This window comes from Gobio gobio, assembly GCF_949357685.1.
Source record: "Gobio gobio genome assembly, chromosome: 2".
In the NCBI taxonomy this organism is placed as follows: domain Eukaryota; kingdom Metazoa; phylum Chordata; class Actinopteri; order Cypriniformes; family Gobionidae; genus Gobio; species Gobio gobio.
The window spans coordinates 72636707-72650985 of record NC_137098.1 but is presented as its reverse complement, the minus strand read 5'-3'; positions in this window follow the sequence as shown (position 1 = coordinate 72650985).

Here is a 14279-nt window from a genome sequence, read left to right as displayed (position 1 = left end):
TTCTGAAATAGGATGAAACAAGGCACTTGCGGGCATGCGGGGAGTATGGCAGGGTGACGCAGCATCTCGTTCCCTATTCAGGGAACTAAGGTTACAGTCGTAACTGAGACGTTCCCTTTCAAGGGAACTCGAGCTGCGTCACCGCTACGGGAACGAGACTAAACCCACGCCCCCATAGGAACCGGATGCCCGCTTGTGACATTGTCAGGGCGAGCACCTGAGCCCCAGGAGTAGCACAGATGTCGAGCTCGAAGAACCTGACGAAAGTTAGCGGAGAGGAACATCCTGCCGCATCACAAACATCCTGCAGGGAACCCCCGCCAAAAATGCCCAAGAGGCAGCCATACTCCTGGTGGAGTGGGACCAGACAGCCAAAAGAGAAGGCTGCCCGGCCGCCACATAAGTCAACTTTATTTATATAGCGCTTTTAACAATGCAGATTGTTTCAAAGCAGCTTTACAGTGTTAAACAGGAAAATAATGCAACATAATTTTATTCAGCCGTATAGCCATTCTGGAGAAAACGGTGATGTCATCAGTTCATTTCAATTATCATACAGTGACAGTGTGGGCTTTAGATCAGTAATTTAGTTTATATGGTTAAGTTAGTTTAATAATTAGATTTATTTGGATATTTAGTTGAAAAATTTAGAAAAATGTAGTGTCCCCAACTGAGCACGCCAAGCAAGAGGCAACAGTGGCAAGGAATCCAAAACCCCATCAGGTGACCTAATGGAGAAAAATAAACCTTGGGAGAAACCAGGCTCAGTCGGGGTGCCAGTTTTCCTCTGGCCAATTAACAAGCAGTGTATGATTATTATTCTGGCAACTTTACAGGTCAGAGGTCATAATACATCGGAATATTCGAAGGATTGGAGGCAACACGCCGGAGACGGGTTTATTGAGGATGATGTGTTGATTAAATAATTATTAAAGTGCAATATTCGAAAGATCGGAGGCAACACGCTGGAGACGGGTTTATTGAGGATGACATATCGATGTAAGAATTATTAAATTGTAATATTCGAACAATCGGAGTCATCACGCCGGAGACGGGTTTATTGAGGATGCCGTGTCGACGATGCAATTTCAGAGGAGTCTAATTGACACGGTCTCTGCAGACACTTCAGGGTCCTGTGTTGGTCATGTCTGGGCACAGGTCCACCGCCTGATCTGGATACGGCCCGGATCCAGCTGACTGCAGTAAACCTCGGGATAAAACAGAGAGACTATAATTAGCGTAGATGCCATTCTTCTGATGATGTCAGAAGAATCACTGGCAGACCCCAGGCGGTGAGAGTAGGCCAGTTCACCTCCACCTCCATCACCCTGAGTGTTGGAGCTCCACAGGGCTGTGTGCTGAGTCCCCTGCTCTACTCTCTCTACACCCATGACTGTTTGTCCACACACAGCTCCACCTCGATCATCAAGTTTGCTGATGATACTGTTGTCCTGGGTCTCATCTCCAACAACAATGAGACGGCATACTTGGACGAAGTGGAGCAACTGACATCATGGTGCCAGGACAACTGTCTCTCTCTGAATGTTAACAAGACCAAAGAACTGATTGTGGACTTCAGGAAGAGACAGCATCGGTCATACTCCCCTCTCATGATCAGCGGGACACCGGTAGAGAGAGTGAGCAGCTTCAAATACCTGGGTGTGAACATCTCCGAGGATCTGACCTGGACTACACACATCCAGACACAGGTGAAAAAAGCCAGGCAAAGACTGTACCACCTGCGCCAGCTGAGGAAATTCAGGGTTTCACCAGCCATCCTGAAAACTTTCTATCGAGGGGCGATAGAAAGTGTCCTGACTCAGTGCATCACAGCGTGGTACGGGAACAGCACCAGTCACGATTCCAAAGCCCTGCAAAGAGTGGTGCGCTTATCCGAGCGCATCTCAGGCTCAGTTCTCCCGTCTCTGCAGGACATCTACACCAAACGCTGCAGAGGTAGAGCTACTAAAATCATCAGAGACATTAATCACCCTGCAAACTCTCACTTCACCCTGCTGCCATCTGGTAAGCGCTTCCGTAGCCTGATGGCAAAGACTGAAAGACTCAGGAGGAGTTTCTTCCCCCAGGCCATCAGACTCCTGAACTCAGTCACGTGACTTCACTTCACCCCCGCACACACATAAACATCCAGCTTAAACATTAACATCCACATACTGCCATTGCACTGCACTTTACTTTCCTATTGTTACTGCGTAACAACCTGTAATAAACCTTGCACATTATACTTCTTTATATATACATATATATATATTTATGTTAACCACTTATTTCTAAGTCTACAGTTTATCTCACTTATCATATCCACTTATTTTTTTATATTTTTATATTTTTATTTTTATATTTTTATTTTTATCTTATTTCCTATTTTTATCTTTTACTTGATTTATTTATAATTCTACTTATGTTAATACTTTTTATTCTAATTTTATTCTATTTCTATTTTAATTTCTTGTAACTGTTATTTGCACTGTCCATGGAGCGGACCTGTTTACATTTCACTGCCAGTTGTATATTGTGTATATAACTGTGTATGTGACAAATAAAACTCTTGAATCTTGAATCTTGAATGTCACGAGTACATCATGTGTTATGGGAAGTGTTCCCGGTTCCGGCTGACCTAGTTAATGCAGCCTAACAATCATTTCATTGAAAAAGTGTTTTATGTGTATGCCACAGTAAAGAGATGTGTTTTTAGTCTAGATTTAAACTGACAGAGTGTGTCTACTTCCCGTACAATGTTAGGAAGACTGTTCCAGAGTTTAGGTGCTAAATAGGAAAAGGATCGACCGCCTGCAGTTGATTTGGATATTCTCTGTATTATCAACTGGCCAGAATTTTGAGCAGTAGACGTGATGGAGTATAATATGTTAAGAGCTCGCTCAAGTATTGGGGAGCTAAACCATTTAGTGCTTTGTAAGTAAAAAGCAAGATTTTAAAATGTATGTGATGTTTAATAGGCAGCCAGTGCAGTGTTGACAGAACTGGGCTAATATGGTCATACTTCCTGGTTCTAGTAAGAACTCCAGCTGCTGCGTTTTGGACCAACTGGAGTTTATTTATTAAGCGAGCAGGGCAACCACCCAGTAGAGCATTACAATAATCTAACCTTGAGGTCATGAACGCAATAACTAACTGTTCAGCATTTTGCATTGAGAGCATGTGCCGTAATTTAGATATATTTTTAAGATGGTAGAATGCAATTTTACAGATGCTAGAAACGTGGCTTTCAAACGAAAGATTGGTATCAAAGAGCACACCCAGGTTCCTCTCTGACGATGAGGACTTGACAGAGCAGCCATCAAGTGTTAGACAGTATTCTAGGTTACTACTTGTGGAGCTTTTTTGTCCAATAATTAAAAATTATTTTTTTTCTGAATTGAGTTACAGGAAATTACTGGTCATCCAATGTTTTACATCAGCTATGCATTCTGTTAATCTTGTGAATTGGTAAGTTCCGTCAGGGCGTGAAGAAATATAGAGCTGAGTATCATCAGCATAACAATGAAAACTAACGCCATGCTTCCTAATGATATCTCCCAGTGGTAACATGTACAGGGTGAAGAGCAGCGGTCCTAGCACTGAGCCTTGCGGTACTCCATATTGAACTTGTGATCGGTGGGACATCTCTTCATTTACTGCTATAAACTGATAACGGTCACATAGGTATGATTTAAACCATGACAAAGCAATTCCACTAATGCCTACATCATTTTAGTCTATTCAAAAGAATGTTGTGGTCGATAGTATCAAATGCAGCGCTAAGATCGAGTAACACTAATAGAGAGATACAGCCTCGATCGGATGACAAGAGTAAATCATTTGTAACTCTGACGAGAGCAGTCTCAGTACTATGATACGGTATAAATCCTGACTGGAAATCCTCACAGATACCATTTCTTTCTAAAAAAGGAACATAATTGTGAAGACACTGCCTTTTCAAGTATTTTTGACAGAAAGGGTAGATTTGAGATTGGCCTATAATTAACTAATTCTGTAGGATCAAGTTGCGTTTTTTTAATAAGTGGTTTAATAATAGCCAACTTAAAAGTTTTCGGTACATATCCTAAATGACAAAGATTAATTAATGATATTAAGAAGACGATCTATGACCTCTGGTAGCATCTCTTTTAATAGCCTAGTCGGTATAGGGTCGAGAATACATGTTGTTGATTTTGATGATTTAACGAGTTTAGCCAATTCTTCTTCTCCTATAGCAGTGAATGAGTGTAATTTTTCCTCAGTGACACTACAATGCTCTGTCTGATGTGATACTGTAGTAGACGGCTTTATGGTTAAAATTTTCTTCCTAATATTATCAATCTTACATGTAAAGAAGTTCATTAAGTCATTACTGCTGTGCTGTTTACAAACATCAGAAGTTGAAGCTTTATTTTTGGTTAATTTAGCTACTGTATCGAATAAATAAGCAGATCTAGCAGTTTTTACGGCCTTTCTGTATGCGATCATGTACTCTTTCCATAAGCAAGTGAGATAGCCTTGACTACCCACTTGCTCATCCTCTGCTTCGAGACTAGACCCCCCCCTCGAGGGAGGCCTGTAACAGACAACAGCTGTTCTGAAATTTCCATAGGGCAGATCTGCGGAATTAACCACCTAGTGCATGAACAGGGCAAAGCAGATAGTCTTTCCTGGTCTGACGGAGGACAGGAGGCCTGCAGTGCTAAGGGTCTTACAGGATAAGTGGGAACCTTAGCCATCCGGGAGCAAATTCCAAGCACGAGGGTGCAACAGAGAGCAAATTCTCAGAAACTTCCTCGAGCGGCTCAAAGGGAGCCTCGGAAAGACCTTGAAGGACCACAGAGAGTTCCAGGCCAGCACCCTGGTGCGTACTGCAGGTCTCAACCTCAAAGTGCCACAGAGGAAACGAGTAACCAGAGGGCGTCGCCCCAAAGAAACACCACTCAAAAGAGTGTGGTAAGCTGCTAAGGACGGCACGTACACCTTTAATGGGGAGGGAGCGAACCCAGCTGAGAACCTCTCCTGAAGGAACTCCAGCACCGCGCTTGCAGGGCAGTTAACTGGATCCCACAAGCGATCTCTACACCATAAGGTGAAAGAGTCTCCATTTCAGTGCGTACAGTTTCCTCGTGGAGGGAGCTCTAGAGTGTAGAATGGTCTCAACAACCTCGGTTGAGAGACCAAAACTTATGAGCTGGGCCCCCTCAGAGGTCAAGTCCACAGTTTCCACAACTCTGGGCAAAGGTGTACGAAGACACCGCCCTCCTGAGAGAGAAGGTCCCTCCTGAGCGGAATCTCCAGGGGAGAGCCGTCGAGGAGAGACATGATGTCCAAGAACCATACTCGGCCTGGCCAGAACGGGGCTACTAGCAGTAGACGGGCCCCGTCCCGGCGCACTCTCTCTAGAACTCCCGGAAGCAGAGCAATCGGGGGACATGCGTACAGGGGCAGCCTCGGCCACTCCTGTACCATAGCATCCAGTCCGAAAGGAACTGGAGGTGCTAGGGAGAACCACAGACGACAACGAGAATTCTCGCGAGTGGCGAACAGGTCCAATTGAGCCCTGCCAAATCTCTCCCAAAGGAGCTCCACCACCTTGGTGTGGAGTCTCCACTCCCCGGGCCTCGGCCCATGCCTCGACAGGATGTCTGCTTCCACATTCAACCGCCCAGGAATGTACATAGCCCTCACTAGCCGCGTTTCCATTACCCTTCAAATTGAGCAAATTGAAATTGCTAATTGAAAATACGCCCAATGGAAACGCGTCAATTTCGCAAAAACTCCCATATATCGCAAAAATGTTTTTACACTCGAATGAGGTAGTTTTTCAGGCAATTCGAAAAAGGAATTTTCCGCAAAACTGAAATGGAATTTTTTTTTTCGTATTAACAGGTCACCTGGTACGGTCAAGCATTGCTCCCACATAGGGCCTACATATATTTTTTTTCTATCTATCTAATCTATCTAATCTATCTATCTATCTATCTATCTATCTATCTATCTATCTATCTATCTATCTATCTATCTATCTATATATCTATCTATCTATCTATCTATCTATCTATCTATCTATCATCTATCTATCTAGAGCAGGGAGGAACACACTTTCTGTACTGCTGTTTGTACTCGCCATACTGTCTCTCTTTTATCAGTATGTGTTGCAAACTTGTTATATGAAAACAAAAAAGTCTGAACCCAGACACAAACATAGAGCTGACAAGGACAATGTTACACAGCGAGCTTGTTGAAGACAACAGAAGCTGAAGGCGTGTGTTTGCCGGGATGCTTTATAGTTATGGGTCTATGACGTCACCCACCCATGACGTTCCGTCTCTCTATAGGACTGATTACATACGTGCTTCACGACGCAATTACGCAGAGGCGTTCCCGTAGCGGTGACGCAGCTTGAGTTCCCTTGAAAGGGAAGTCCTTTAGATCTACAACCCCAAATCAGAAAAAGTTGGGACAGTATGGAAAACGCAAAAAAAATACAAAAGAAGTGATTTCTAAATTTACTTTGACTTGTATTTCATTGCAGACAATATGAACAAAAAATATTTCATGTTTTGTCTGGTCAACTTCATGTCATTTGTAAATATGCATCCTTTCCTGTCATTCAGACCTGCAACACATTTCAAAAAAAGTTGGGACAGGAGCCATTTAGGGCTAGTAATGAGGTAAAATGGTTAAATAATGATGTGATTTGAAACAGGTGATGTCAACAGGTGATTGTAATTATGATTTGGTACAAAAGCAGCATCCAAAGAAAGGTCTAATCCTTTAGGAGCAAAGATGGGCAGAGGATCGCCAGTTTGCCAACAAATACGTGAGAAAATTATTGAAATGTTTAAAAACAATGTTCCTCAAAGAAAGATAGGAAGAGATTTGGATATTTCACATTCAACAGTGCATAACATAATTAAAAGATTCAAGGAATCTGGAGGAATTTCAGTGCGAAAAGGACAAGGGTGCAAGCCTAAGCTGAACAACCGTGATCTCCGATCCCTCAGGCGGCACTGCATCAAGAATCGTCATTCATCTATAAGCGATATCACCACATGGGCTCAGGACTACTTTGGCAAACCTTTGTCAAGTACCACAATACGTAGTTACATCCACAAATGCCAGTTAAAACTGTACTGTGCCAAAAGGAAGCCCTATGTTAACAGTGTCCAGAAGCGCCGTCGACTTCTCTGGGCTCGGAGGCATCTGGGATGGACCATCACACAGTGGAAACGTGTACTGTGGTCAGATGAATCAGTATTTTAGGTATTTTTTGGGAGCAATGGACGCCGTGTGCTCCGGACCAAAGAAGAAAAGGATCATCCAGACTGTTACCAGCAACAAGTCCAAAAGCCAGGGTCTGTCATGGTATGGGGTTGTGTCAGTGCCCTTGGCAAAGGTAACTTGCACTTCTGTGAAGGCACCATTAATGCTGAAAAGTACATTTTGGAGCATTATATGCTGCCTTCAAGAAGACATCTTTTCCAGAGACGTCCATGCATATTTCAACAAGACAATGCAAAACCACATTCTGCACACATTACAAAGTCCTGGCTGCGGAGGAAGAGGGTACGGGTACTTGACTGGCCTGCCTGCAGTCCCAACCTGTCTCCAATAGAGAATGTGTGGTGCATTTTGAAGCGCAAAATGCGACAAGGAAGACCCTGTACTGTTGCCCACCTCAAGACTTTTTTGCAGGAAGAATGGGACAAAATTACACCTGAAACACTTAATCACTTGGTGTCTTCAGTCCCTAAACATCTTTTAAGTGTTGTGAAAAGGAATGGCAACATTAAAAGGGGTAAATGCTTTACTGTCCCAACTTTTTTTTAAATGTGTTGCAGGTCTGAATGACAGGAAAGGATGCATATTTACAAATGACATGAAGTTGACCAGACAAAACATGAAATATTTTTGTTCATATTGTCTGCAATGAAATACAAGTCAAAGTAAATTTAGAAATCACTTTTTTTTTTTTTTTTTTTTGCGTTTTCCATACTGTCCCAACTTTTTCTGATTTGGGGTTGTATTTAACAATATCAGTGGTTCTTAACTGGTGTGTACCAACCCCAAAAATAGGTCAATGACAGCAGCAGGAAAGAACAGTGCTAAATGCAAACAGTTAGGGTAGTAAACTAAATAGTCTTAAAAGAAATGGAAAGACATGTCCCATATTGTTGGTAAAAGTTGTGTGTTCAATCAACTATGGTATTTCGCTGCTAATTTTGACACTTTGTATAAGTGTGTGACATGCCATCATGCTCAAAAACCATGAATAAAACTAGACCATTTTTAAATATATATGTATAAATTATTAATCATTTTATTGTGTTGTCACCAAGTTGCGCCCTAAAATAAATCTTTAACTTTAGAGGAATATTCCAATCACTTTAAAGACAATGAAGCATTAGATTAACACAATTTCAAAACGGGGAAAAAAAGGGAAATTATGCTGAAACTACAGTCTGTGATTTCTTGCCAACTCTCTACTGTTTGCACAAAGAGGATTTTGAAAACTAAAATCATATGATATTTGACAAAGTGACAAAAATGTACCAGCTAAAAATAATTTGTGGTCCGAATGCAAACAGTCACAACACTGTCCATCTTCATTCCACCAGCACGTCACAACATCTCATCTGCATAAAGTCATTTTCTTAGCTTCTTTCCAAAGAAAATATGACAAACATTATTTGCATATACTGTAGGCAAAAGAGTTGTCTGCCTATTCAAATGATTTGTTGTATTCCTACTCAAATGAAAACCAAGTCTATGGGGCACAAAAAAGAACACTATAGTCAGACATAAATAAGAGTCTTGCCAGGTTAATGTAGGTAGTTCTTGAAAAAAAATTTTTCTTAAAACTCACAATGTTGGTCTTATTGCTGGCGTCGCTACACACCAATCCCAAAGAGGCCGGCACAGAGAGAAATTTGGGAACATTTACATGTAGATTAAAATCATGTTTTTTTCCCCATGCTTTCTAAGCAAATTTCTTCCAAGAGAACTTGCCATGCATATTGTCGAAACTTCAAACATGCTAAGTGTCCATCTGATCAACCTTTTGAGTTTGTTCTTTATCATATGTGAGTCTAATCCATTTTAAATAACAGATTTTCAAGCAGAAGCTGTTAAATGTCAAATTTACTAACATGAAACTACATTTGCATGATGTAAGAAAAGCTTAAATAAAGTTACTTTGGCAACAGTCCATGTTGGCCAAGCACATTAAGATGAATTCATAATGTGCATAAAAATAATAGAAAACCACAGGAAATAAGAATAAGTAAAAATAATGTATAATGAAGTGGACAAAGCAGCACCCAAAACACATACACTGATCAGGCATAACATTATGACCAAGTGAATAACACTGATGATCTCACGGCACCTGTTAGTGGGTGGGATATATTAGGCAGCAAGTGAACATTTTGTCCTCAGAGTTGATGTGTTAGAAGCAGGAAAAATGGGCAAGTGTAAGGATTTGAGCGAGTTCGACAAGGGCCAAATTGTGATGGCTAGACGACTGGGTCAGAGCATCTCCAAAACTGCAGCTCTTGTGGGCTGTTCCCTGACACGACTGACTGAAGTCACACTGGTATGTAAAGCTGAACTTTTGCATCATTCTATCATCTCTCTCCCTATCTCTCACTCTCTCAGAGAAACAACTTTCATTCAGTGCTCAAATAAAAGCAGAAAGAATCGAGAAGTGAACATGAGGGTTTTCTTCATGAGTCTGTCACTTTTACTGGGTAAGTGAAACATCTTTTCTAATATCTTGGGTGTTTCTGAAAGATGAGGCTGGAAACAGAATGTAGATCACTAACAGAAGAACAATAATATACAATACATCATTCTAGAGAACATTGAATATTACCCAATTAACTATTTTTTTTCTTAAGTGTAAATCTAGAGCTGTACAAAATACTAGGGCTGCCTCCTAATAGTCGAGTAGAAGAGGCTTGGTCTTTTTATTAGTCGAGGGGAAAAAAACTCCACAGGAAGTGTAGAAATCACACAGGCTGTGATGGACAGATCGTTATCGGCAGGAAATCCAAACATTTGCATATGATTCATTGACCTCAAATATGAACAACTACTAGTCAAACTAGAAAAATCTTTAATCGAGGGCAGCCCTACAAAATACTATACTTTACTTATACGGTGAAGGACAAAATATGAGATGGGATGAAAAATCATGTCAATGCTTTTGGGTTCTCTTGCAAATTTTTGGGGATTTTTTCCATCACCATTCCATCACCAAATATGAGACGAGTTCAAATTACAGCAGAATTTGAGTTTGTCTCATATTTGATGACATTTGCATCATTGATTCTGTTATTTTCCTGTTTATTAATGTGAAGCTGCTTTGAAACAATCAGTATTGTATATAAAGTGCTGTATAAATGAAGGTGACTTGATTTTACTTAAATTTAAGTCTACTAATACTGCCCATCATTCTGTGTTTCTCATTTCAAGGGTTTTTCTCAGTTCAAATGAAGGCAGATGAAAACGAAGGTGAGATTTCATTACATCTTTTGTTGTTTTTGTGCCGCTGTGAAACATTTTTAGAGCTCCACAATTTCAGACACATAATGAAAACTCACAAACGTAAAGATCCCATGCAAATGACATTTAAATACCAATGGATTTTAAGGTGAAAATAAAGCAGGTACAGAATAATTCAATCGTTAGAAATGTCTCAAGGTATTCATTTTAGTGCTGTCAATGGATTAAAAAATATTAACTAATTAATCACACATTTGTTCTATAATTAATCGCTATTAATTAATAAAACCTAGCATTAAAGTTAAAGGGTCACTTCAGTGATTTAGCATTAGGCTTTGTATCAGTAGAAACCCGGTAGTATATTCAAATTATGGTACTTTCCCCCTCATATCCCCCTGAGACGAGAGAATGATGCATTTTATTTCTGGAAAAATTCCTCCGATGACGCAAATAACGTCATTTTGCGTCATCGGAGGATTTTTTGGCCAGATGCAAAGACTACAGTCACTAGATGGAGCTGTTCCGCATGTTATCAACCCGCCCATAGGGGAGAGATCTCACGCACAGAATGTAAGACACAGAGACGGCCGCACGGACATTCATATCGGATCAATGCAGAGTAAAGTAAATGTTTCAAATTTTCAATGAATTCCTGTGATAGTTTAGCTTCCATATGCGATCTGAAAACGTACTAGACTGGCGCTTAACGTTACCTCAGCTCTGCTCAGCTCTTCGTGAGGAATGAAATCTGACACTGTTGCGTCTGTGTCGTGACTTTCATGCGGCTCACTCACACTTTATTGAAAAGACACGTTCAGTTTTTAATTGTAGTGTTTATTTTCTAACTGAACGAAATTATTGTATTACTATGAAGATCAAAATGATGGTGTACGGAGCGGCCTCGTAGGGCAGCGAAGCAAGTGCATTCTGGGAGTTGTTGTCTTTCATCCACATAAGACAAAAACACATTTTCTGTCTTTTCTCAGTCTAGAAGGCACCAAATTAAAAAATAATTTCACATTTCTACTGCATAAATGACCCAGTTTAAATACAAAGCTTAATGCTAAATCACTGAAGTAACCCTTTAAAAAAACATTAAGCATTTGCTTGAATAAGAGCATGATCAACTCAATGCATTTGGATCCAGCTCTCCCCTTGTTTTTGAGTTCACTCTACGTGACAACTGTTGTAGTTCTTGTGTTTCTCTTTTCTTCAGTGGCTACGTTTACATGCAACCAAATAATCCATTAGTAATCAGATTGACAGCTCAATTGGACTAAAAAGCCTTAATTTAAACACCTTAATCGATCTGATTGAGCTCGATCCGAATACAATTTTGATCAGATTGAAAGGAGTGGTTAATTTCATTTCTAATCCGATCAAGAGAACATGTAAACATTTGATTGGACTGAAAACCGAAAATGGAAAGGACTGCACACATGCAATGATGTGTTGATGTAAAAACGAGCTGCAGTTGTTGTTAAATAAAATGTCATAAATGACTCGTGTTATTCAAAATTCTCCTTCCACTCATAGTCTGTGAAGTGGAGCAGAACTACGTCCCATCAGTCCTCAGGTTATACTCTCTTCCACAGTTTTATTTGTATAGCACTTTTCACAAAACACACTGTTTTTTCCCATGAACATATTCCAGCGAATGCAGCAGGATGGGGCATAGCCAACCAGTCGACATTAGATTACAACTGGTATCCCCAAAATGCTCTGGATGGGAATCCCTCCACCTGCTCGCATACAAAGAATCAAAGCAACTCATGGTGGATGCTGGATCTGCTGAAGGTGTACAGCGTGAACAGAGTGATCATCACTAACAGACGAGACTGCTGCAGCTACAGGATAAACGGGGCAGAGATTCGGGTCGGAAACGTTTCTTCAGATGTTTTCAGTAACCCCATGTGAGTCTTTCTGATATATTCTTATTTACAGAGATTCTGTCCAGTTGGCCGGTAACTTTTTACATTGTTATTAAGCATCTTTAGAACCAGTTAACTGTTTGCCTCCACTGTTCACTGATGATAACTCTGACCGGATATACAGAACATCCTGTTGATATCAAGAAACATTTCTGCTTATTATCAATGTTGAAAACAATTTTTGACACTAAAGACTGGAGTAATGATGCTGAAAATAAAGCTTTGATCACAGGAATAAATAAAACATTTAAATGTATTAAAATAGAAAACATTTACTTAAAATTGTTATAATATTGGGCAATTTTACTGTTTTGCTGTATTTTTTTTAATTAAATAAATGCAGAGACTTTGAAAAACATTAAAAATTGTAATGTTTCCAAACTTTTGACAGGACTTCTGTGTTTTCAGATGTCGAATCAGTTCAATTAAAGATTCGTCAGAATGATTCAAACCTGCCCCTTGTCCTTTTGAACAAATTAATTTTAAAGGATCATAAGAGTAATTTGTTCATAAATCGGACATCAGTTCACTAAGTGTATCAAATGTCGATTTAGCTCAATTCGTAAGACTTATTCAAACTGGAACTCTTGTCTTTTTGAACAATTCATTTACATGACTCATAAGAGTCATTTGTTCGAGAATCAGACTGCATTCTATTTCGTTTTTCCTGACCCACAAGACGCAGTGCTTCACACTGAATATAATCTCTCGTTGCAAAATGCACAAGTTGAGTCTAATACAAACAAAATCACTTATGAACAGGATAACTTGGGCGCCTCTCCTATTTAACCCCTGGACATCCAGTAGATTGTCCATATAATTTACTCGCGTGCACATATTGCAGGTCGTAGAATATTATTTAAACAAATATCTGCAAATGGAATCCGCTCTTTTCAGCTTCGTAACAGAACATTTCTTGGTGTTTCGCTACTGTGAGCCCTCTAGAGGCTGCAGCGGATTCAGTTGGAATTTCATTGAATAAAAGCAACAGCTGATGATCAGGAACAACAACTCTGCGGGTAGTTTGTTCACATATATGCTTGGGGTTTGTTCTTGTTGGGGTTTGTTCACAACTCGTAGAGAAGGGTGCCGTTGAACCGATAGAAGGGTCAGAATGACTCTGTGGGTTCTTCTCAATATACTTTTTCATTCCAAAGAAAGACGGGGTGTAAGGCCCATACTTGACCTTCGCGACCTCAACAAGTTCCTGAAGGTCTTACAATTTCGGATGTTGTGCATAACCAATGTTCTCCAGGCGGTCAGGCAGCAGCACTGGTTCACCACAGTAGACTTAAAGGGGCTATATGCAACTTTTTCCCAAAAATAAACGTAACAATAGCCTTTTTATTTTACCATTTATGACTCAAACATCTCCTGATGAGCATACTGACACCTTGTCCGCTCACAGTGGGTGCACCTATAAGCCTGTATCCTATTTTTCCTATTTTCTGGCGGGTCGTTTTTTTCCCGCGCTGTCTGCGGATGTGACGTCACCACTGCTGCGAGAGCGAGCAGAAAATAAGAGCAGTTCTGTTTTTTGGCCACAGGTGTGAGTCGCGAGTTTAAATTTCAGAAAAACGCATATAGCCCCTTTAAAGGATGCTTACTTCCATATTCAAATTGCTCAACAACACAGGCCGTTCCTCTGCCTTGTCTATCAGTTCTGTGTCCTCCCATTCGGCCTTTCTCTATCCCCACAAGTCTTCACCACGTGCATGACTGCGGCACTGGCTCCAATCCAAGCCACATGACTACTGTGGTTACATGGTTACTCTGGGTGTGATTCCCTCTTGAAGGGAGATAGTCCAGACTGATGGGTCTCTTACCGGCTGGGGG